Raw genomic sequence first — 25,751 nt, 5'->3', positions numbered from 1 at the left:
CTTGGGCCTTCTTTGTCGCACCTTCCTCTTTATGATGCCAAATGTTCTCTATAGGTGAAAGATCTGGACTGCAGACTGGCCATTTCAGTACCGGATCCTTCTCCTACGCAGCCATGATGTTGTGATTGATGCAGAATGTGGTCTGGCATTATCTTGTTGAAAAATGCAGGGTCTTCCCTGAAAGAGATGACGTCTGGATGGGAGCATATGTTGTTCTAGAACCTGAATATATTTTTCTGCATTGATGGTGCCTTTCCAGACATGCAAGCTGCCCATGCCACACGCACTCATGCAACCCCATACCATCAGAGATGCAGGCTTCTGAACTGGCGTTGATAACAACTTGGGTTGTCCTTGTCCTCTTTGGTCCGGATGACATGGCGTCCCAGATTTCCAAAAGAACTTGAATCGTGACTCGTCTGACCACAGAACAGTCTTCCATTTTGCCACACTCCATTTTAAATGATCCCTGGCCCAGTGACAACGCCTGAGCTTGTGGATCTTGCTTAGAAATGGCTTCTTCTTTGCACTGTAGAGTTTCAGCTGGCAACGGCGGATGGCACGGTGGATTGTGTTCACTGACAATGGTTTCTGGAAGTATTCCTGAGCCCATTCTGTGATTTCCTTTACAGTAGCATTCCTGTTTGTGGTGCAGTGTCGTTTAAGGGCCGGAGATCACGGGCATCCAGTATGGTTTTACGGCCTTGACCCTTACGCACAGAGATTGTTCCAGATTCTCTGAATCTTGGATGATGTTATGCACAGTTGATGATGATAGATGCAAAGTCTTTGCAATTTTTCGCTGGGTAACACCTTTCTGATATTGCTCCACTATCTTTCTGCAACATTGTGGGAATTGGTGATCCTCTACCCATCTTGGCTTCTGAGAGACACTGCCACTCTGAGAAGCTCTTTTTATACCCAATCATGTTGCCAATTGACCTAATTAGTGTTATTGGTCTTCCAGCTCTTCGTTATGCTCAAATTTACTTTTTCCAGCCTCTTATTGCTACTTGTCCCAACTTTTTGGGATTTGTTGACACCGTGAAATTTTGAATCAACATATTTTTCCTTTAAAATGATACATTTACTCGGATTAAGCGTTTGATCTGTCATCTACGTTCTATTACAAATAAAATATTGACATTTGCCATCTCCACATCATTGCATTCAGTTTTTATTCACAATTTGTTTAGTGTCCCAACTTTTTGGAATATATATATTTGTATATATATATATATATATATATATATATATATATATAAATTTAATATATAGGTAAAATTCCGTTACAACAAACTGCCAGGGACCTAAAAAACATTTTGGTGTAATGAAAATTCTGTAGTAATGAGATTCTGGATTTGTCACTATAGTGCTTTCTTTAACTTGCATCCAGGCGTTTGCAATCATTTCAATAGCTTCTTTCATGTGTGACAGATAGGGGGCGCTCTCGCTCCCTTGAACCCCTTTCCAAGACTCCAGACACCAGGTAAAAGTCCAACAATTGACTTTATTAAGTTGCCACAGTGCACAAAGCACCCTCTCCTCCATAATACTCATAAACCAACAATAAGAATAATACAAACAATCCTCCAACTCCCAGACGTGTTGCCACCCTTCCACCCAGCTCAGCTTGCCGTCTGGGAGCTCCCACAGTCCTTTTATATATCCTGACCCGGAAGTGTTCCCAATCTCCAGTCCATGTGATCGTGTATCACTTCCGGGTCAGGTAAAATGTTCTTTTCTTCACCCCAGATGCACGTCATTCCCTTGTCCATGTGTGCTTCCGGGGTGTAGGGAAAATATCCATTGCTCCTCCGTGCAGCATCTCCTAGTGGCCCCCATGGTATCCAGCAGGGCTGCGTATAAAAACTACAATGTCCATGATGCCCCCAATGTCTTCGGGGGACCTCCATAGTGCAAGGAGGGCTCCACCTGGCGGCTTGGGGGTATTGGCCAGGATAAACGGCCGGCCATACACCACACTGTTAATTTTAATCTCCTCCTGTCTACAAGTTATGCTTACGAGAATTTTTCTCAGCATTTCCTTGCGATAATACACTTTCAGGGTGAGAATGATGCCCAAATCCAATGGCTGAAGCACTGCTGTGCAACTGTGTAGGAGGAATTCAACGCGAACATTATCTAAACGTAGAAGCATGTTGTGGGCAGCACAGTTATCAATCAGAAGCTGAATCATCCTTTTCTTCTTTATATTGTGAGGTTTCTGAACTCTTTTGGGACCCCCCCCCACTCCCCACCCAACAAGTAGGACACACTGAAGTGCATCCCGAAGTGCGATTACCACGTATGTGGAAGATTGTTTGTCGTATGCGGTACAGTGAAGCACCACAGAAGCAAATCATAAAAGATCAGGGTTGTGCTATAAGTCCCTGTCTTGCATCCCGAAACATGAGGCTTAGTCTCAATACTTTAGCAAAACCAGCTTTATTCAGCTTGAAACAGGAACAGCAGGGTTATTTATTGTAGTGTGATCTACCACTCTCCTATACACAGACACTGCAGTCAGGCACGGTCGTAGCCAGGTTAGTGGCCAAGTAATACTGTTCCCAGCATTTACAATGTTCCTTGCATCACCCGTCGAGATCTTTTCTGTTTGCATCAGTGAAAAGCCGCAGCAGAGCTGTGAGCCTGCTGTTGCTCCAGCAATGGATAAACAGTCTTCCACAGACGCTGTGATCGCACTTAGGGATGCTCTTCTGCATGTTGTCCAGTTGGGGGAGGTCCCAAGAGTGTTTAGAAACCTCACATTTTCTTGAATGAGTGCCGCATTAATAGGAAAGTTTCTTGAACGAGCATCACTGAACCACATAAAAACTGCTTTTTCAACGTCTTCAAATGCAGCAGTTCACATACGTTTACAACCTGAGATTTTTCTTCTTTTTTTGCTCGGTCTTTGAAGAAAGATGACAGTGTCGATGGCAAAATTCGAATTCACTGGCAACGTCTTTTTTCTTTTTGCCACAATCGAGAGCTGCAAAAATGTAAAGTTTTTTTTTCTAATATGAACTGTTATCGTTTTTCCGTGTCTGCCGTTTCTATAGGAGTGTGACAATGAGTTAAATTCCAATGGATGTTTTTCAAATGTTGAAGACCAATAAGCAAAAGGTATCACTGAAAATAAAAAGTATGAGGAAAGTTCGAAGAAAGAAAAAAACAATTAGTGTTTCTGTTTGGGGATCGTTGTGCACAACTGAGCTGCGACCACAGAACTAACTGCTCTGAGGTGGTGAGTCATTCAGGCATTTCAAGGTCTTTTGGGCAATTTGTTGTAATGAAAGTATCTGTTGAATGTATTTCAAAGTAACAAGATTTCTATAGACTCATGTCATATGGAGAAACTGTCAGGACCATAAAAATATTTTGTTGTAATGAAAATTTAATTGTAAAAATATTCATTGCAACGGAATTTTACACATACATATATATACATTGTCACACACATGCACACGGGAGGCAGCTGAAGGGCCTGAAGGAGAGTAATTCTATGTCAGACCAGGGGGTGGCGGAGTACGCGGACTCTTTTTCTCACTTTCCTGCGGACTGTTCACGGTAAAATCGAGATCTTAGCAGGAAGACCCATCCGATTCCGCCCTAGATGACATCATTTCCTTTGCTGGCCTTTAAAGCCGCCACCTTTTATCTATAGCATCAGTTCTGTCTTGAACTTCAATCTGTGCACATCTGTGGAATAATTCATATCCTTTTGCAGCCAGGGAACAATATATGGGTGGCTGCCCCTAACCTTTTTATGACTTTTTGGTCTACTTTGTGTGACAACATATACATAAATACATATATACAGTAATCCCTCCTCGATCGCGGGGGTTGCGTTCCAGAACCCCCCCGCGATAGATGAAAATCTGCGAAGTAGAAACTATATGTTTGTATGGTTATTTTTATATATTTTAAGCCCTTAGAAACTCTCCCACACTGTTAACATTATTAGAGCCCTCTAGACATGAAATAACACATTTTAGTCAAAAGTTTAAACTGTGCTCCATGACAAGACAGAGATGACAGTTCTTTCTCACAATTAAAAGAATGCACATATATCTTCTTCTCTTCAGGAGCAGAGAATTTCAGAGAGAGAGAGAGATCGCTGGCAAAGAAAAGCAAACAATCAAAAAATCAATACATGTGCTTTTAAATTTGCCGCGGCATTTTTTAGAGGAGTGTCAGTATCTTCTAAGCAAACAGCCCCTCTGCTCACATCTCCTCCGTCAGGCAGAGAACGTCAGAGAGAGAAAGCGAGATTAAAGCAAACAATCAAAAAATCAATAAGTGTGTTTTTGGAAGCACAGCGATAAAGCGGCCGGCATTTCTTAGAGGTGCGTTCGTATCCGCTAGGCAAACAGCTTCTGTGCAAACAGCACCTCTGCTCACACCCCCTCCGTCAGGCGCAGAGAATGTCAGAGAGGGTGAGAGAGAGAGGCAGAGACAAGCAAACAATCAAGCTACGCGCGGGATGCATATCTTATGGCATTGAGGAGTTTTAGTTAATATGTAATACATGCTCTGATTGGGTAGCTTCTAAGCCATCCGCCAATAGCGTCCCTTGTATGAAATCAACAGGGCAAACAAACTGAGGAAGCGTGTAGCATAAATTAAAAGACCCATTGTCCGCAGAAATCAGCGAACCAGCGAAAAATCCGCGATATATATTTAGATGTGCTTACATTTAAAATCCGCGATAGAGTGAATCCGCGAAAGTCAAAGCGCGATATAGCTAGGGATTACTGTATATACATACAGTGCATCCGGAAAGTATTCACAGCGCATCACTTTTTCCACATTTTATGTTACAGCCTTATTCCAAAATGGATTAAATTCATTTTTTTCCTTAGAATTCGACCCCATAATGACAACGTGAAAAAAGTTTACGTAAGATTTTTGCAAATGTATTAAAAATAAAAAAATTAGAGTGTTTTGTGTTGTACTTGTGCTTTGGGGACTGTGTTGGGCTGTGTGGCATGGGGAAGATGTATCCCACGGCTGAAGAATATAAATAAAGCCTGTGTTCATTTTGTACGTGCCCCTGCGTCAGTCTGTGCCGGGTCGGGCGCTATAAAGCGTCCTTATATATATATATATATATATATATATATATATATATATATATATAAAACTGCTCAAAAAATTAAAGGAACACTTTGAAAACACATCAGATCTCAATGGGAAAAAGAAATCCTCCTGGATATCTATACTGATATAGACTGGGTAATGTGTTAGGAACGAAAGGATGCCACATCGTTTGATGGAAATGAAAATGATCAACCTACAGAGCCCTGAATTCAAAGACGCCCCAAAAATCAGAGTGAAAAAATTATGTGGCAGGCTAGTCCATTTTGCCAAAATTTAATTGCAGCAACTCAAAATTGTACGCAGCACTTTGTATGGGACCTGTGTTCTTATATACATGCCTGACATCATCGGTACATGCTTCTAATGAGATGACAGATGGTGTTGTGGGGGATCTCCTCCCAGATCTGGACCAGGGCATCACTGAGCTCCTGGACAGTCTGAGGTGCAACCTGGTGGCATTGGATGGACCAAACCATAATGTCCCAGAGGTGTTCTATTGGATTTAGGTCAGGAAAGTGTGGTGGCCAGTCAATGGTATCAATTCCTTCATCCTCCAGAAACTGCCTGCATACTCTCATCACATGAGGCCAGGAATTGTCGTGCAACAGGAGCCACTGTACCAGCATAGGGTCTGACAATGGGTCCAAGGATTTCATCCTGATACCTAATGGCAGCCAAGGTGCCTTTGTCAAGCCTGTAGCGGTCTGTGTGACCCTCCATGGATATGCCTCCCCAGACAATCATTAACCCACCACCAAACTGCTCATGCTGAATGATGTTACAGGCAGCATAATGTTCTCCAGGGCTTCTCCAGATCCTTTCACTTCTATCACATGCTCAGGGTGAACCTGCTCTCAGCTGTAAAAAGCACAGGGCACCAGTGGTGCATCTGCCAATTCTGGTATTCTATGGCGAATGCCAATCGAGCTGCATGCTGCTGGGCAGTGAGCTCAGGGCCCATTAGAGGACATGGGGCCCTTGGGTCACCCTCATGAAGTCTTTCTGGTTGTTTGGTCAGAGACATTCACACCAGTGGCCTGCTGGAGTTCATTTTGTAGGGCTCTGGCAGTGCTCATCCTGTTCCTCCTTGCCCAAAGGAGCAGATACTGGTCCTGCTGATGGGTTATGGACCTTCTATGGCCCTCTCCAGCTCTCCTAGAGTAACTGCTTGTCTCCTAGAATCTCCTCCATGCCCTTCAGACTGTGCAGGGAGACACAGCAAACCTTCTGGCAATGACACGTATTGATGTGCCATCCTGGAGAAGTTGGACTACCTGTGCAACCTCTGTAGGGTCCAGGTATCATCTCATGCTACCAGTAGTGACACTGACTGTGGCCAAATGCAAAACTAGTGAAGAAACAGTCAGAAAAGATGAGGAGGGAAAAATGTCAGTGGCCTCCACCTGTTAAACCATTCCTGTTTCATTAACACCACAGCAGCTGAAACTGATTAACAACCCCCTCTGCTACTTAACTGACCAGATTAATATCCCATAAGTTTCATTGACTTTATGCTATACTCTGATTAAAAAGTGTTCCTTTAATTCTTTTGAGCAGTATATATATATATATATATATATATATATATATATATATATATATATATATATATATATATATATACACACATATATACTGTATATACACAGTGGAACCTCGATTCACAAACATCTCGGAACACGTACAAATCGGTTTACGACCAAAAAGTTCGCCAAACTTTTGCATCTGTTCAAGACCACAGACTCGGTATACGAACAAGCCAGTTTCCCTTTCGGTTTGTGCGTGCCGATGATTTACAGACGTGTTCAGTCTCTCCCTGTGCATTTCCCGTACAGCGAGAGAGAGAGACGCACACACAGATGCGAGTGAGAGAGACACACGAGCGCGAAAGAGACACACACACGAGAGAGAGAGAGAGAGAGACACGCACGCAAGCACACACGAGAGAGAGACACACACACAAGCGCACACAAGAGAGAGACAGGCGCGCGCAAGAGAGAGAGAGATGGCTGGACGCATAAGGCTTGTTTTAAAAGAGATCCGAGCATTGTTTTAAATTTGTTGTATTTAATGAAGACTTTTTTCTATTGGATTTTAACCTCCACTTCACTTCTGTTTACAGCGATCGGTTCATAGCGTGCATTGTTGCAATGTTACTTTTCTTGGTGGTTTATTATTTTTCACATGTTCATTTTTTTCCCCTGTGCTTAAAACTCATTAAAAAAAAAGTGTTTTTAGCAAGCGGTTCATAGCACTACAGCGCAAACTCTTGCAGTGTTAGTTTTCTCTGTTTTTCAAGGTGTTCTCAGTGTTATTCAATGTTTTTACATTTAGCTTACTATTACGCTGTGCATTCTATGGTATGATTAACTATATTTGTGCTTTATTTAAAAAATATATTTACACACAGTTCGTACGGTCTGGAACGGATTAATTGTATTTACATACAGTCCTATGGGGGAAATTACTTCAGTTCACGACCAAATCGGTTTACAACCATAGTTTTGGAACGAATTATGGTCGTGAACCGAGATTCCACTGTGTATGTATGTGTGTGTGTGTGTATATATATATATATATATATATATAAATATATATATATATATATATATATATATATATATATATATATATATATATATATATATATATACACACACAAATCCTTTGTTAATGGGCTGAAATAGCAATAAGCAAATGAGAATATTAGGAACACAGAACAGTACAACAATAATAACTGTGAACATTAACAAAAGTCATTGTATAGCCAATGAGTGTGTTGTGTGACTCTCTCTTGCTACTATCATCACTTAACACCTCTGGCGCACATAGCAAATTGAACATTTGTGTTGATGCAACAGCTGTAAATTGAAATTTAATAACTAGATTATATTGCATTCCCTCCTCTTCAATGTGATCATTATACAAATATACAAGGTGCTGCATTTATAACTCCACAGACATGAGCAACAACAGTGACACAATTGACAATATTTTAAACTGAAGAGAACAATTCCAGACACTTGATTCCCTATGCAAAACTTTTTTGTGAACCATGAAGTTCAGTTACCCTTCCTAAATTCTAACTATGCTTCCCAGTTTGTTATAAAGTGTTTTGGCACAGTAACGACCATGAAAGAGAAAGACGACACACTATAACTGAACTTACACATGCATACCTCTTACCCAATTGCTATTTAAAATTCAATATTTATGTCTTTCTGGAAACTCTTAATTCAGTTTACGAATGATGAATTGAATGAGGTATAATCAGCATTTCTGATTAATTCTCAAAAATTGTACATTATAAAATATTTTTAAAATCTTGTGATAATAATTAATGATCAGATTTATATAATCCTTCATTTTCTTAACCAACCTTCATTCAAGTATAAAAGATTTCTTCTGCTTTTTACTGGAGCCCATCTTAGACAAGAGACTTCCCACTACATAGCCTAGATACATAAATGCAACAAACTATTCTATGATTATGATTCAGCTGGGAAACTGAATTAGAACTGACCTGAAATTGATTTAACTTAAAAAATGACTACAATTCTAAAATTCTGCATTGTCATGTAAACAAAATGTAATGCCTGGTATATTTGGCCACATTTACAGTTGGTGAAATCTGTCTATAAAGTACAGAATCTGCTTTTACTTTATCATATGCTGCCTTATTTGGTCTAGCGCTGTCAAGAGGCCTGTGCTACTTGACAAAGGGCTTATTATTGTAATCAGGTTACTTTTTACCTGCTACTTTCCTTCCGTTCCAGGCAGCCTCTGAAAACTACTTTGACTTACATCTGTATATTGCAAATGATTAATCCCTCTGTAATTAAAACACTGACAAGACAGGAAGCAAAGTCTGTTATGGTGTCAAGAAACTGTGCTCTGCACAATACAGATGGAGCTTTAGCCAACCACACGGCAAATGTTTTTAATTAAACATCTTCTAAAAGGAAAATATGTGTCTAATTAAATCCCCGTCTGAGACAGCAGCTCTGAAAATCCATACCTGTATCCGGCCAGAGCATCATAGATATCTCAACTTTGTTTAAGATACATTTTATCCCAACTGTCATGTAAGTCTGTCACTTGTGCTTATAACAGGCTCCAAGGCAGACAAAACGGAGAACTACTTTAAATGTCAGAGAACCTTGGAATGTAAATAAAGACCAGCAAAACTCTACAAATGGCAACGCTTGTTAAAACCGCAAATGCATTTGGTTAAACAATATTCTGGCACATTCTTTAGAAAAAGTAAATCATTTTAAGGCTAGCTGCAGTACATTTTTTTTCCGTTGAATTCCTAACTTTCAACTAATCACAAATTTTTGGCAATGTCTGCCTGAAATTCCAATTAACATAAATGACTGAGTTGCAAGAATGGGTTCTCAATGTTCTAGAAGTGGTTAAAAACACTTTCTAACAAAAAGAAGAATACTTTAGTACAATACTGAAGAATATTTTAATATCTTGTAAACCACTCATATAAATCCATGCCAAACCTAGGGGATAAGTTAGGAGTCTGGAATTTTGTGTCTCTTCTTTATATGACAGTAATAAAAAGAGAGAAGTAAGGAAAAACTGGGAGACTATTGCTAATAAGAAAAGAAAATATATGGAATCTCTGCCTTTTAATTATACTCCAGGCCATTACAGGGCAATACACTCTTGATGTTGTTTCTGGATTTTTGGGTCAGTCTGTGACCAAAGCATAGTACTGCTAGACATCAACTGCAGCAAAGAGTAAAGAAAGAAGCTCTAAATCCATCTAAATCTAACTACAGGTAATCCTGGAACAAGTAGGAGTAAAACAGAGAACTATTTTCAGTAAAGATGCAAGTCTTAATAAATAATGTAATGCTTTATGACAGTAATATGTTTATTTCATAGCAGAAGGTATTTGAGTATCACCCAGCAAGATGACCACAACACAACACAGCACACACATCACATCCAGATTTGAGTGCTGCAGTACCAACTGCAAAGTATATACTTGTAATACAGACCATGTTTTTAGTCAGAAAAATACACCATTAAACTGTTCCTTTTTCAATTAAACGAATAAACACAATGGTGACAGCCTTAGTCCAAAGCAAAAAAAAAAACAACAGTGATGGAAGAAAGGTCCATTAACCATTATCAAAGCAAAGGCTGTTAAATAATAAAAAAAAAAACTGTTTTTCTTCAGGGTCTACCTGGCATGTAAATCTGTCCCATTTCGTGACAACCCGACCACTGATTACAAAGTCCAATGGTATAACCAATGAAGCTTTAAAAATGCATTTAGCTCTGCCAGTTAGTCTATGGAAAATATGCCATCTTTGTACTACAAAAGGCTTACATTTTGAAAACAGTGACAATATTCAACTGTGTGATTACTAGGAGGCTAGGTTTCAAGCTCTTTAGAAATGATGCAGCATGGCACAGAATGAAAACTGGACAAGTGTAGCAAAACACTTTACAGCAATGGGACTGCTTTCGCAGACTGCTTTAACAAGCTGCTGGTGTTTAATGCCAATCAAGGCTTAAATTACCCCATGAGAATAAAAAGGAACATTGACCTTGACCTGCCTGCCCTTAACCAAGGGAGGAAGTACATTATTGTTTCTGGAACTGAAAATATGCAGAGATGGCTATGCTGAGAGCAGGACAGAGGAGTGAAGGTCTTTGGTGATGAAAGCCAATGTGGTTTGATTCTCACCTAGCTTGGCCACACAATGACACAAAACAATTGTTACAGATCATTCAACACAGATCTCAGGAGGGGAGTGTGAAGACAACAGAACAGGAAAGATTTTGGGAAGAAAGAGTTGAGTCGATAGGGAATGTCCCCACTAGACTGCCAGAGCCACTGTTAGTAGGTGACTATTAGTTATTTATGGTTTTCTTATTTTGTGTATTTCCCTTTGCAAACAGTTACATGTTTGATATTGTATACCATGTCCAACCTGAATGAAAGAAAAAAAATCTGGTGAGCAATGCTATTTTAGTATCCACAGTAGTTCCAATAAAAGGGAACGTGACAGAATTCAAAAACCCCTAGTTGGATTATGTCAAGACTCTCTACAATTGCTTGTGAATACTATTAACAGAAAACAAACACTATAATGGATTCTGCTAAATGGTTGTTGAATAAGACCTGGCAACAGACCTATTTTATTGTGTAAAGACTAAACTAAGCTAAACTAAATGAGTGAGAAAATCTCCTTTAATTTATAAAAGAAACAGTGAAATTTAGCTGTGGATTGTTGGCTACAGATTGTGTCCACAATTAGAGCACACAGTACAATCAAATTAAAAATCCACCTGCCTTGTTCAGTTAATTAATTAAAAAATAAAGCCCTGAAATGGAAACTAAATAATCTGAAACCTTTGGATATCCATCCTTGTAAGGCAAAAGTAATTTATATAAAAAATGTATTCCTAATGTTAAGACTTTTCAGAAACAGACATCAAGTTGCTATCTTTCTATAAAATACAAAAAAAGATATGTCAGAAAATATTTTAATTTTGCATAAAACACTATACATCATAAAACTGAATATAAAACCAAATGTAATATTTAAAACTACTCAAAGGCAAACTAAACTGAGTTATTGAAAGTAAGCCATATCATGATAACAGCTAGCCTAAATCTGCAGATAAGAAAAAGCATGAAATCTTCACTTTTATTACTTTTTTATCTTTTTACAAGTATAAAAAGATGTAGAGATCTGTCAGTTGAAGAAATGCAACATGATCACACAAATAAAGACCATCAGTCATAAAACAATACCAAACAAACAGTATTAGATCATAAAAACAGGCTCTTCCTAGAAATGTTGAAGCACTGTGAACCCTGAAGATAACTATCTATATAATAAAATATTCCAACCTCTTATCAGCGATCCTCCTAAGCTTCCCATACCTTCTCTGGAATATGTCTTTCCCCCATCGCTACAACTGCAGCTGCAGGCAGTCCTGGAAATGTGTCAATGCAAAGAGAGCAGGTCTAGGCTCTTCTCAAACTCTAGACACACCAAAAAAGCCCTCCCACAATGAAGCAAGCGAGCCAATCGGGGAACAACTTTCAAACTGAAGCAAAGCTGAAGGCTGTCATCAAGAGCACATCTTGTCTTTTAACAAAAAAAGGGATAGTGACATCAAAATAGCACTGATCTTTCATGATGACAAGACTGCAATGCTGTCTGTAAAATACAGTAAAAAAGGGAGTTAATAAATATTAGTAGAATACTAATTAACTTCAAATTAAAAGTAGCAATGTGAGCTTGCTTGATAAGGACACTATGTAAACAACAATTGACATCTTTAATCAATATACATCATGGAAGCATTATAAGGCAGAGAAAATCTCAAATACCAATCTATTAATATCATAATAAAAACAGTTGGCTGTAAGAACTTATAAAGACTGTTTTTCCTGGAAATTAGTCACATTATACATACATTCTGTAAACTTAATTAAACCAATGCTTATTGGACATAGCCAAATATTTAATGTTCACAACTAATACATTTAAAGTTGAGCATGTTTAAAATTTAAAGCATTCAGAGTTGCACAAAATCAATGTTTAGTATTACTTATGTTTTTTTCATTAGGAGGAAGTAACGTGTAGGTGCAGCTGTGTTTACTGTATTTCTTTGTTAATCTGTGAAAGATATCACAGATAGAGCTCATTTTGTGTTTTTTTTCTCTCCATAGTTTTTGCCAATACTTATTTACTCCACAATAATACTTTGAATAAATATTACTTTGGTAAAAAAAAAAAATATGTTCTTACAGGGCTAAATGATCTTTGCAAATAAAGGCAAAAGTGGTAAAACTGAATAGGGAAGGTCCCAACATCACGTAGTATTAACTGAATGATCAAAAGTAAGATACTTTAATTATCTGCACAATTATATGCATCTCTTAAAATATGTGAAAAGCATCTATTACTCAATTATTATTAGGTAAAAAGACATTAAACACACACTTCTTTTGGTCTTCATAACATTTACAGAGCATCAGTAAAGTGTTATTATTGTGTGACTTACTAACAAATCTTCACTTTGGAGTGGTCTAAGGTGGCTTAACTAAGACACATTTCACTTGATAATACATATTTAGTATAAGAGCATTGAATTCTTTATATTAATGAGTCATTTTAATATCATGTCATTAGGCCACACTGCACAGAGATGAATTACCTACCTACTGATGTTTTATAAGTGTTATGAATGCCAAAAGAAGCCTTTATTAAGGTCTTGTTACACAAGTACCTACACTAAAGTGTTACCAAAATACTATATAACATTGTTATTTTGGATATTTTTCTTTGACAACATCTGCATAATAAAAAGATATAAAATATAATAAATACAATAAGTCAAGATAAGGCTATAAAAATAGTAGAACATTATTTCCTATCACACACCGCAACTTTTCAACAAGAGTTAGTATACTGCACAACAAATAGATGAAAGAAGGTCCTTGAAACAGTAGTCAAACACGCAAGGTTCCTCCTTTGACTCTTACATTTAGTCCCACAGTGGACACAGTGCATTCAATGTCCAATATACTGTATATCCTAGGTCATCAAGGGAAAGGGAAAGGAAAATAACTCCTCTTTACCTTAAAGGGCTTATGTCTATAAAAATGATCATACATCATGATCATATGATGCAGGTCTTCTTAAACTTCTGAAGGAGGTAGGTGCCTTATGTCAAAAAAAAAAACTGGCTGATGGCAAATGGAAGAACTACAGTGCCTCCATCACTCATTTAACTAAAGACTGGCTCAGAAGCTGCAGCTGCTTCTGAAAGTGTTTATATTGCTTTTTAACAATTTCTGCAATTTTAGTGGTTGCTCTGGGTTACTCTGTTGAATCGTGTGTTCCACCAAAGTTAGTTGTAAAATTCCTTACATTAGTTTAATCTGATAAAAATGTATCCATAAAAAGGGCAACATTTTTATTGGCTGTTACTAAGTCTGTTGTTTTTTTATGTGTATGTCCAGTGATCTTTCTACTGTCATCAGAGTTTACCTTTGACATGGTGTACTGCATAAAGCCTATGATGGAGCTCGGTGGCTGCATGACCTACAGCAAGTGGAATCTGCAACTATTCTCTGGCATTCTGTTCACATTTTGTAAGAAAAATAAGATTTTTTTAAGAAGTTACATACAAGTAATCTCTAAAAATACATTAGATCAACAAACAAAAGTAATCAGTCTATCTTTTTAGCAAAAAGCAGTGTTTTCTTTTCAAATCATAGCTGTCAGCATATGTTAAGAGCACGGAAGTTGTTTCAAGACAAAGCATCTATATTTGAATATTAAAAAGAACAGCAATATTTAGCTAGCCAAACTGACACTTTTTATCCCTCTTAGCACATAATCAGAAAAATATTAACCTCTAGGTAAACTCTCTAGTCTTTTATAACAGCCTGGATTATTTACCTGAGGTTTCCAGGCAACGCGGTCTGTGCCACACAGGCTCTTCATCAACTTTGATAAATACGCAAAGAAGCGTTCCAGGAAAACTGTCTAGCTAAAGCACTGAGATGAAATGAACTTAACGTCTTTCAAGAAAACACCTGGGCAATTAGCCTTTTGAAACCACACAAAAAATAAAAATCGGAAAGTATTAAGTCAGTCAACAATGAAATACATACACTTTTTTGAAATTCACAAAACTAACACAAAATTGGAAACTAAAATTTTCATAAAAACATCATCCATTGCACAACTGAGTGCTATGAAATTAATTTTAAGTATTGCATCAGTTTTCATTACCAAGGTTGCTTGTGTCTGGAAATACCAATAACACCAATCTTATCCCTGTACATGAAATGCTAGCTAAAATGAGTACTATTTAGCACAGTAAATGTTCATAGAAGTGAAATCTAAAACTAGAAGAGCCTCAAGACCAGACATATTTGGATGCTGATAAAATCGACCCAAGCTAGACTGATTTGGGGTTTTTTTTCCTCACCTTTTAGGTATTAGGTATTATCAGCCTTTTAACATGGTAGGCACTATATTAAAAGCAAGCTGCAATCTGCTTCTTTTACAAGTTTGTGCTCAGATGGATTTAAATGACATGTAAATGAATTCTCTGAACACAAAGCAGTGCTGTGAAACTCTGTGAAGAGCAATGCTGTGAATGGCACAGTAAGAGATACTTTTAATTGTATGTGCTGTATATATTTTCCTTTTTTGTCTATGCACATTTTCTTCCATTGTTTTATACATTATAATACCATTAGAATGATCAGATATTCTATTACTCAAATGTTAAATGGGAGAAATTATTTTACCAATGGAAATAGATGCACTGAGACAAAGTATTTTTCATATACTTTTGAAATGAAAGCTAGTCAATTATCTGCATATAACATCACGTGATATGGAACCCCAGATGTGTCTTTTGGCATAACAAATGTCCAATGTGAGATACAAAGAAGACAACAGAGCCTCTCCATTCCATCAGAGAGACTCCATTCCCCTGATCATTGAAAACATTGTCTACACTACAGCCCAATTGCTAAATCTAGAAGCCTCCCGCAGATGTTACCTTATCTTTACAAGAAGTATTTCTTAAGCTTGGTGACTTTAAAGCAAGGGTGTAGTAGGGCTTTACATCCAGATTTTACTATTATTCAGTATTTTCTGTTATTTATTTCACTTAGTTTATTTGCTATGGTTCTGTTCTTAGTAAGTATGGGGTTTGCCTATAAATTTCTACACTTTGCACATCCTGAGTGGCTGAATACAGGGCACCTGATGTGAGGAGATAAGTGTCATTGTCCAAGGTGTATCAGCTTCCATGTGTTTAGATTATTCACAGGGATCAATGTGTATCAGCCTTTAGGTCTAGGTTATTTCCAGGAACACAATGAAAGTATGTCAGTTTTTATGTGTGTAGGTTAAAATCTGGGACTAAGGTAGCCCTTAGGACAAGGTTATATTTGGTAACACTTGTGTGTTGCTTATGGTAGGTTAAGCTAGTGAGACCCTGTGAGGAGTACTGAGGAGTGACAGCCTGTGCAAGTATCATTTATAATTAGTACCTAAATGTATAGGGTCTCTCTGTGTGTACGTCTGTGTGTTTCTGTGTGTATTAAGGTTTGGGTGCAACAGTATGCCAACACATAATGAACATGGTAAGTTCAGCCCACATCAAAATAACATAGAAGCTACATTGCTTTTTGATACTGACACATTGCTTCTTTGTGTAATTTACATCAAATGACTAACAATGAAATCTGTGAAGCTTTTTCCCAAAACTCAAAAAAAAGAAATTTTAATTTAAACTGTTCTGAGTGGTGGGAATAAGTTTCCAATTAAAACACTTTAAAAATAGAGAAATGTTAGCTTAGAATAAAAACCAATGTTAAACCAATCAATTAAATACTTCTCACACAATAACAAAGTTCCTAATTTTTTAAATATGGAATTGGTAAAATTTTCATAAGTGCCATTAACAGACACTACAGGGATTCCAAATGTAATATAATTACATTTTAAAATATGCAAAATGCAAGGACAAACATTTTCATCACTGAACTCCAGTTAAAATAAATGCAGAATAGAATACAATAATCAATTTTGTAAATTGAGACTTCTTCGTTTTTGAATTGTAACAACAATCGTGCAAAGCACAATAAGTGTGTGGCCAAAAAATAGTCTTTTTTGCACACATTTGTTTGGTTAGTTTTTAATAAGATGTTATACAATAAGCATGGAATTGAGAGTTAAGGTGTGTGGTGTGTGGAGAACTTGTATGCAGCTAACATCTAGGAAAATGTAAGAACTTAGAGCTTAAATTATGGTTTTGATCTATCATACAAACCTTTAAAAAACACTGAAATAAAACTTTGTAAAACACCACCTAGAATGTAGTTTGATATATTACAATGAAAACTTTAGGAAACCCAAAAATAAGAAGCCTTAAGCATTTTCTTCCAGAATAATAAACGATCTATTAATACAACAGATCAGACTATTGAGAATTCTAACTACAAAAAAGATGAAAAATAAAAATACACTAATATATTTTAATTAATTCATTTAAGTAATTGCAAAAGTGAAATCTAACAGAATGTCCTCAGACTCTCTTGTATCAGTAAATGTACCTAATTATAATAAAGTGAGCAATGCTACAAGAGCTCTGATTTGGGTGCTTCACTGTAGCATCTGCATGTTCTCTCATTGTTTAATGAAATGTATTCTAAAAGTGAAGAAGCATGCATTTGATATTACACCCTGAAGACTGGCAGTGAGGGGTGTCATTCAGTTGGAAAAAACACAAAGTTTGTATGTATTACAAGACATAATGGCAGACCATTTAAGACTATTGTAATGTCAGCAATTAAACAAACCTTGTCCTACAAACCACTACAATAAACTGAGCTAAAAAGCAAGTTATTAAAAACTTAATTACTAGACTCACTGCATTCATAATTAGTACACCCTATCTGAAAGACACCATTCAAAACACACTTCAATTGTGAGATTTGTATTACACTGATGTAGAAAAGCAAAGATTCTCACCTTAAATACTTAAAATAATTTTTAACGTTTCACTATGATTTTGGTCCTGGTCTTAGTGCAGAAAAATGGATTTGGCACAAATTGTAACTGCTATTCAGGGCATTAGATGGCTTTTAAATAATAAATCATAAAATAATCACTATGTTTTTAAATTTAAAACCAACACTTAACTGTAATATCCTATTGCACAGGTTTAAGAATCATGCTTATGTCTCATACTTTTCTTATACATGTAAATTGAAACTTTTTAAACGCTTTTACAGTCTGGGAAACACTTCTACTGTATAACCTTAATACTGTCTTTTCTGTGCATAGTAATTTTTTTCCAGAGGACTTTATTCGTAATTGTTGTTACTTAGTTTCCTTCAGATATGTTAACTAACAGACAATGGAGGCCCCTGAAAATTAGAACATATCCTGTGTGTTCATGTAGCTACTTTTTAAATCAGCATAGTAAGAGAAATAAAACTACTGTAAACAGGGTGTTGCAGTGGCAAAATGGTTAGCAATGGCACCTCACAGCTACAGTGTTCTTGGTTTTAGTCCTACACTGTAACTGTGTGGAATTGGTATGCTCTCCCCATGTTTGTGTAGCATTGCCTAACATTTCACAAAGCTACATATGCTAGGTTAATTGGCAACCTGATATTGGCCTAACATTATTGAGTATGTAAGTGTCCCATGCAATGTTCCCATAAAATACAGTATGGACAAGAATCCGCTCCTACAGTGAAGCTAAAATGAAGAAACAGGTTAGGAAATGGATAGATGGATGAAAATGCTAGGAACTAACTAAGCTTATGAAAAGAATTCTGCTCCTCTCAATAATGCATTAAATTAGAAAGAAATGCAGAACAGATAAGGAATTTCAGTGGGAGCAAAAATAAATTACAATAATGGACTTAAGAGGCCAATTATAGACTGGAGCTGGTCTCTGCTTAACATAATAGCTATAATGAAAACCAGACATCAAAGAATTACTCCAGGGCAAAGTTTAGGAAGCACTATATTAGGGAAAGTACTGTTTATTCAAAACACTATACAATGCTGACCATCACTATGAATCACTATGCTCCACACACGTACAGTATGTTTTGACAAAAGTTTGAAGTAATAACACAAAAGCAATAAGCTTTTTACTAATCTGAATGACATATAAAGACATTAATTTTTACAAAAATATGTCTAGAAAAGGGCGGCACGGTGGTGCAGTGGGTAGTGCTGCAGCCTCACAGTTAGGAGACCCGGGTTCGCTTACCGGGTCCTACCTGCGTGGAGTTTGCATGTTCTCCCCGTGTTTGTGTGGGTTTCCTCCGGGTACTCCGATTTCCTCCCACAGTCCAAAGACATGCAGGTTAGGTGCATTGACGATTCTAAATTGACCCTAGTGTGTGCTTGGTGTGTGTGTGTGTGTGTGTGTGCGCCCTGCGGTGGGCTGGCACCCTGCCCAGGGTTTGTTTCCTGCCTTCTGCCCTGTGTTGGCTGGGATTGGCTCCAGCAGACCCCCATTACCCTGTAAGATAATGGATGGATGGATGGATGGATGTCCAGAAAAAAAACTGCTACAATAATCTGAGTTCAAGTTAAACTATATAAATGGTACCACTATTGGTCACGGTGATTCACATCTTTTCACAGTAGGGAGTATTTGCATATTGTCAGCTATTTTCCTTATGAAAACAAGTACAGATAAAGTAAATGTAGCAAAAAATGGGGAATCATTTTAATAATTCTACTTTACACTGCCATTTTAATTAAGGTTAATGTATTTTCCCTTCTTACCTTAATCATTTTCTTTATAAGAACTATACATAACAGTTATGGACAATACAACATTTTTGGATGTATAATAATGAAGAGCACAATGAAAACTTTTTAATTACAATAAGTGTTCCTGCACAGGAGCCTTTTAATAACACTGGCATGGAAGCAACTGTAAGATTATATATAGTCAAGCAACAAGCAAAAACAGTATTTTATTGACACTGAGACACTGGAGTGTGTAACATGGGAAAAGTAAGAAGCGTGAGAGTTTTTTCAGCTTCAGGACACAATATAATGAGTACAACAAGCAACGTTTATTTTCTTATGTAACAGTTTTAGATGTCACTGAGCACTTGCTGCTTTAAATATTATAATCACTGATGGTGTTGCTAGCAGACTGACTGCTTTTTCTGTTTGTAGACACATTGGTGGCCTTATGCTTCAACAAACATTATGTTGTTAGTCCTTGTATTTTTTTGTAAAAGGGAATGATGTCTATTTTCTTTTCTCAAAATTTCAATTATCTTAATTTTCAATACAGCAATTTCAAATATTGCATCTAAAACCAAAGTGATTGTGCGTTTACAGTTTTTTCTCTCTCTCCCTTTTCGTGACAGGTGTTATTCATATTGTTTTAGGACTTTATTTTCTTTATGGAGTAACTTGAATCTACACTTTCATATTTCAGTGCTTTAATGTGACAGTAGCCAAAGCCTCCACATTATTTTCCAGGTCCTAACATCAATGATGTTTAACGCTAGAATTACCAGATCCTATGAAAAAACTCGTAGATCCGTCCCACCTTAAATCGCTTCGCACCTCTCCATCAGCGTCTTTTGTCCTATAAATGTGTCGATAAGCAGCAAGCAGCCTACTATCACATCCAGCTCTTATTCTTACTATTATAGAATAAAAATATACATTTGATTTCAGTCTGTAACTGCCAGTGTAAATTTATGATACTTGTAAAGGTTAGCTTTGTGTGTTTTTTTTTTTTTTCAGTTTTATTCTCTTAGTCACGTTCACAAACCCACCCCCCTCCCCATCTGACACTGTTGTTTTCACATAAAGATATAACAGAGGTGAACTCAGATCATGACGACAGTTCTACATCGGAGAAATAATGCACTTTTGCCGTTGCTGTACTTTGTATATTTACACGGGAAGCTCTGCAGTCTACTTGTGACTTTACGCTGTAGGAAGTAAGTAAATAAATAAAGGTAAATAAGTAAATAACATTCGTTATGGCTCTTATATACAAAGTACAGCGACGGCAACTTCCACCTGCAGCTATAGACTCTTCAGTACACAAGCGACTCTCTTCGCTAGTGTTTAGATCTGGACGATGTACGTGCCCCAAATAAAAGTCTGACTGCATTCTCGTACTATTGCTTGCGTACTAAAGTGTCAGCAGGCACTTTTCGTGGCATTACACGTATTCTTGTCAATCAAACACAGGAAGCTCTGCAGTCTACTTGTGACTTTATGCTGTAGGAAGTAAGTAAATAAATAAAGGTAAATAACATTTGATCTGGCTTTTATGTAAGTAACATATAAATGTTAATGTTTTGGGCACATGCACAGTCCTGATCTAAACACTTGAGTGGAGAGTCTATAGCTGAAGGTGGAGGCTGCCATCTCTGTACTTTATATACAAGATCCAGATCGAATGTTATTTACTTATTTATTTTAATTTATTTACTTAGTTCTTACACCGTAAAGTCACAAGTAGACTGCAGAGCTTCCCATGTACATATACAAAGTACAGCGATGGCAAAAGCGCATTCTTTCTCCGATGTAGAACCGTTGTCATGATCTGAGTTTACCTCTGTTATAGCGTGTCTTTATGTGAAAAGAGCAGTGTCAGATGGGGAGGAGGGTGGTATAGTGAACGTGACTAAGATAATAAAACTGAATAAAAAAAAAATTAATTACAAAGGCAGTTACAGACTGAAATCAAATGTATGTTTTTATTCTGAAATAGTAAGAATAAGAGCAGCTCACTTCTCAAAACAGACTCGTCCAGTCTCGAACCCATAGAGTTTTGATTATCAGTCAACAGTTAATACCATTGTACCAACGAAGCAGTCGTAGCAAATGCGTGTCGATGTCGCACCCTAACATTGGTTCTTTTTCTGCAGTCATATTCTTCAATAGAAGTGCATTTTGTTCTGTTATATTTGTACCTTTTGTGAAAGTGTTTATTTGATATTTTGACTTAAGATTTCACACATTATACACTTCATCTCTACATTTTGTCAATTATTACTAAAACATGAAAAACGTTTCTGTTTTAACGATGTGTTTACATAGAATGTTGTAGACACGGAACACACATGAAATGCATGTGTTCCAAATAACCATATCATTGTCTTTAATAAAACCCCTGTGTGCGTCCAAGTGTCCGTGTGTGTGTGTCTTCTGGTGAAGTGCGCATGCGCGGCCGCGCCGCACATTGTACCGTGCCCGCCCATGCGCTTGGCACGTGGACGCGGACACACACTGGAAGCTGGCCGCGCACTGAATGGCCTATCCGCCGCCACCGCGGCGCACGATGACCAAATAAAGCACACACATTGGAAGCTGGGCACACAGTGAACGGGCGCGTATGATAAGATATAAAGGACACCATTGCTGGGGAGAGTGCTGATTGAGTAGTCGCGGCAGCGCACATAAAATCCGCTGTTGGGGAGACGCCACACAAAATAATCAATTTCACGCCCCCACAGATTAAATACTTGCTGGGGAACTGCATAGTACTTGCTGGGGAGATGCCACATGCACGATTATAAGCAGCACGCCACACATTACATCAGTTGCTGAGGACACTCTGCTGATTGCCCACTGTTGTGACAGAAAATTAAAGTCATATTACGGACATCAAAGCCAGTATTACTGTCAGAGAAAATTACAGGCATTTTATAGTAATACAAACCAGTATTATTGCAAGAGAAAATTAAAGACATATTAAAGGATGCATATTACAGCCACATACAAGCCAGTATTACTGTCAGAGAAAATATTACGGAAGTATCTACTAACAACATGCCACCCAAAAACAGGACACGTCAAGTAGGACAAAAGCCACAGACAATCAAATCCTATATAAGCAACATATCCTGGAAGAATGGTCAGCTCAACAAGTAAACATCAACAAAAGAAACGCTGAAAGACAAACAAAAATCCGAGCAAATAGATCAATTGAAGAAAAAGAAAATGACTGTCAGAAAAACGCTAAAAGAGAAAGACTCAGAAGAGCAAACCTTAGAAAAGGTTGGCGTTTACTTGCCAGAACCAGTATTCAGCCATGGTCAGTTTTATGTTGCATTATCAAGAGTTAGAAGTTTTCCAGATGTTGTTGTCAAGGTTGTAGGGATTCCTGAACAAGGGAAACTGTTGCCAAACTCAGACAGAATATTTACAAGAAATGTTGTCTATAATGAAATTTCATGAGGTAAAAAAATTTTAAATTTTACCTAAATATCTTCTTCAGATATTGTGTCTTACAGATTGTTAGTTTTACACTAAGGCAATATTAATTATACTTACTGTATTGTCATGTATGTTTCTATTTTATTTTTATTATTATTTTACTTTAGGCTTCTTGAAAAAATATTTTTAACAAAAAAAAAAAATTAAGACGAAACAGAATGAGGTCAAGGTCCTTGCCATTTAATATAGACTGTTCCTACTAATATTTATGCTCTACTGTTCTAGTGCCCGTTATTGTAACAGGCTTAATGTCTAGTAGTATTTATAAAAGGTGTCATTTTGCTTGACTTCTCACTCTATACAACTCTAAGCAACTGACACGCAGGTAAACAGATTTCAGGTGAGAAAACTATGTGGCGGTATGGGAATGTGATAGTAGGCTGCTTGCGGCTTATTGACACACTTACAGGACAAAAGATGCTGATGGAGAGGTGTGAAGCGATTTAAGGTGGGACGGATCTACAAGTTTTTTCGTAGGCTCTGGTAATTCTAGTGTTAAAACATGTTGTAGTGATGTGTATGAATATCTCTGTTTCAGAATATGTAAAAATCTCTCAGAAAAGAGGGGAAAAAGAACAAAAAATTTACCTGACTAATTTTTTCAGCAGATGAGAAAAAAATTACATGACTAAAGAAAAAGACCTTGTTGTTTAATCAGTGTCGTTGATTTAAGTTTTTGCATATCAAACAAGTATTTTACTTGACAGGTTTGGTTTGTTTGGTTTATGTTCTCACATTTTGGGAAATGGTTCCTCTGTGGACTAGCATTTGGACTGATAAATATTTGGAAGCACAAAACATGGATCCTCTCCATCATGCGACAGTAACTAAAATTCCAGATATACAGTACGGTCCACATAATTTTTCAATGCTCAGCAGAACATATAAACATACTTTGAACATAAAATCTAACAATTTTAAGATGTGTTAATTTGACCTTAAACTCTGAATTCTATGCAAGTGTCTAAACGCTTCTCATCTATACTAATAAAAGGCAAAGCCCTCACTCACTCACTCACTCACTCATCACTAATTCTCCATCTTCCCGTGTAGGTAGAAGGCTGAAATTTGGCAGGCTCATTCCTTACAGCTTACTTAAAAAAGTTGGGCAGGTTTCATTTTGAAATTCTACGCGTAATGGTCATAACTGAAACATATTTTTGTCCATATACTGTAACAGAATGCAGCTCGATAGCCGTGGGAGGCGGAGTTTCGTATTAAAATATTTAACCAATCACATTTCAGCCATTATTTGTTGCCAGGCAGAGAGGCTTTCACAATCTGTTGTGGAGGCACTCTAACACAGAATAAATGTCGATTAAACTGTTGCTTCAACCAATCAGATTTTGAGTTGGTGTCAGTAGGGCCCTCTAGCAGGCGTACGGCAACGTCACTGTATTCAGACCCATTGATTGGATAGAAGCCGATATGAGGAACTTTCCAAGGCCACTGAACGCACCGCAAACGCTCCGAGCGAAAGATTGTCGCGTGCACTACGGCCAACTCCATGGCAGGATTCTGGACAATATTATTTACCAGACACAGACCAGATTTCAAGACCACGAAAACCTGATGTTTGTCACGCTCCTTAAGCCCCAGAAGTTTCGGGAAAACAAGAAAAATTTCACGTATGCAGCCTTCTCCACTTTAACACAAGAGCCACGGAGTGCTTTTTGATCTGTCTCGGCCAAAAACAGAACTGACTGTAATGTATGCCATGTATGATTTTGCAGGAAAATCTCCCACTGATCTCCTTGACTTCCTTCATCAGAAAAATCTGAATGAGAGCATGGGGCAGCTGTTCACATTGGTATATTTGGCGGTGAGCATTCCTGTGTACACTGCTTCTGTTGAGCGGACATTTTCAGCCCTAAAGCGAATTGAAACTTATGCCAGAAATACCATAGGGCGGGTTCACCTTTCAGCATTAGCTTTGATGGCGATAGAAAGTGAGGTTTTGATGGAACTGATGCGCACGGATAATCCGTACAACAGAGTAATTGAACTGTTTTTGAGGAAAGAGAGGATGAATTTTGTTTACAAATAATCCGAATTTTTGGTGAGTAAAATGTTGCGATTTTCCTAAATAATATTGCAAATTTATGAGTTATTACTGATGTTTTTTATGTGTTTCGCGGCTGTGGCTGCAGTAGAAAGGAACTTGTTCATCCCTGGTTTGTCTATTCAATAAAGGCATTTATTGTGGCTACAGGAGTTATCTTTTATATACACTCACCTAAAGGATTATTAGGAACACCATACTAATACGATGCTTGACCCCCTTTCGCATTCAGAACTGCCTTAATTCTACATGGCATTGATTCAACAAGGTGCTGTATCAAGAGTGAGCCTGATATGGCCGTGCAATATGTAACACAGAGAATGGAAAAGTTAGGTGCCATCTCCGGGCATGGAAACCACTCGGTAAGTGACAGTTCTTTGATTGATGGTGATCACCTCAATAGACATGTTAATGAGGGTACGGTTGGAATGATAAAGGAAATGGGTACCTGAACAATGTAGAGTAAGTCTAAAATACCTAAAAAATAACTATAATCGTAATAAACGAACAATAAAACAGCGGAGAAGCCGTGGATTAAATAAAAAGGCTGTAGTTATCAGCAGGGAGACGTGAATCCCGTGGCGAAGCAAGGAAGGGAATATAGAGACCGGAGCAACGGACGGCTTTATATAGGCAGGCAGGCAACAACATGGGAGTCGTTGGGATGGGGGACCCAACGCCGCCTCACACAGTGGCCGAGCTGCAGGCTATGGACATATATATGTACGTAAGTAGGATTCAGTTAGCGTTGGGAACCCGCGTACCAAATTTCTTGAAGATGG

General features: G+C 37.6%; 1 protein-coding gene across 2 annotated transcripts in view; it reads right to left on the bottom strand.

The window, feature by feature from the left end:
• Positions 1 to 25,751, bottom strand: part of LOC120541300 (paladin-like) — a 237,715-nt gene that overhangs the window by 169,377 nt on the left and 42,587 nt on the right. Inside the window, exon 1 of one of the 2 annotated variants that reach the window (XM_039772813.1) lies at positions 11,990 to 12,012. The exons of the other annotated variant lie outside the window; for it this stretch is intronic. The gene's annotated coding sequence lies outside the window, so the exon portion shown is untranslated. Of the gene's footprint in view, positions 1 to 11,989; positions 12,013 to 25,751 lie in introns of those variants that run through there. 2 annotated transcript variants of the gene reach the window in all.

The sequence above is a fragment of the Polypterus senegalus genome, chromosome 1 (assembly GCF_016835505.1).
Source record: "Polypterus senegalus isolate Bchr_013 chromosome 1, ASM1683550v1, whole genome shotgun sequence".
Lineage (NCBI taxonomy): Eukaryota > Metazoa > Chordata > Cladistia > Polypteriformes > Polypteridae > Polypterus > Polypterus senegalus.
This window is presented reverse-complemented; position numbering and strand designations above follow the sequence as displayed.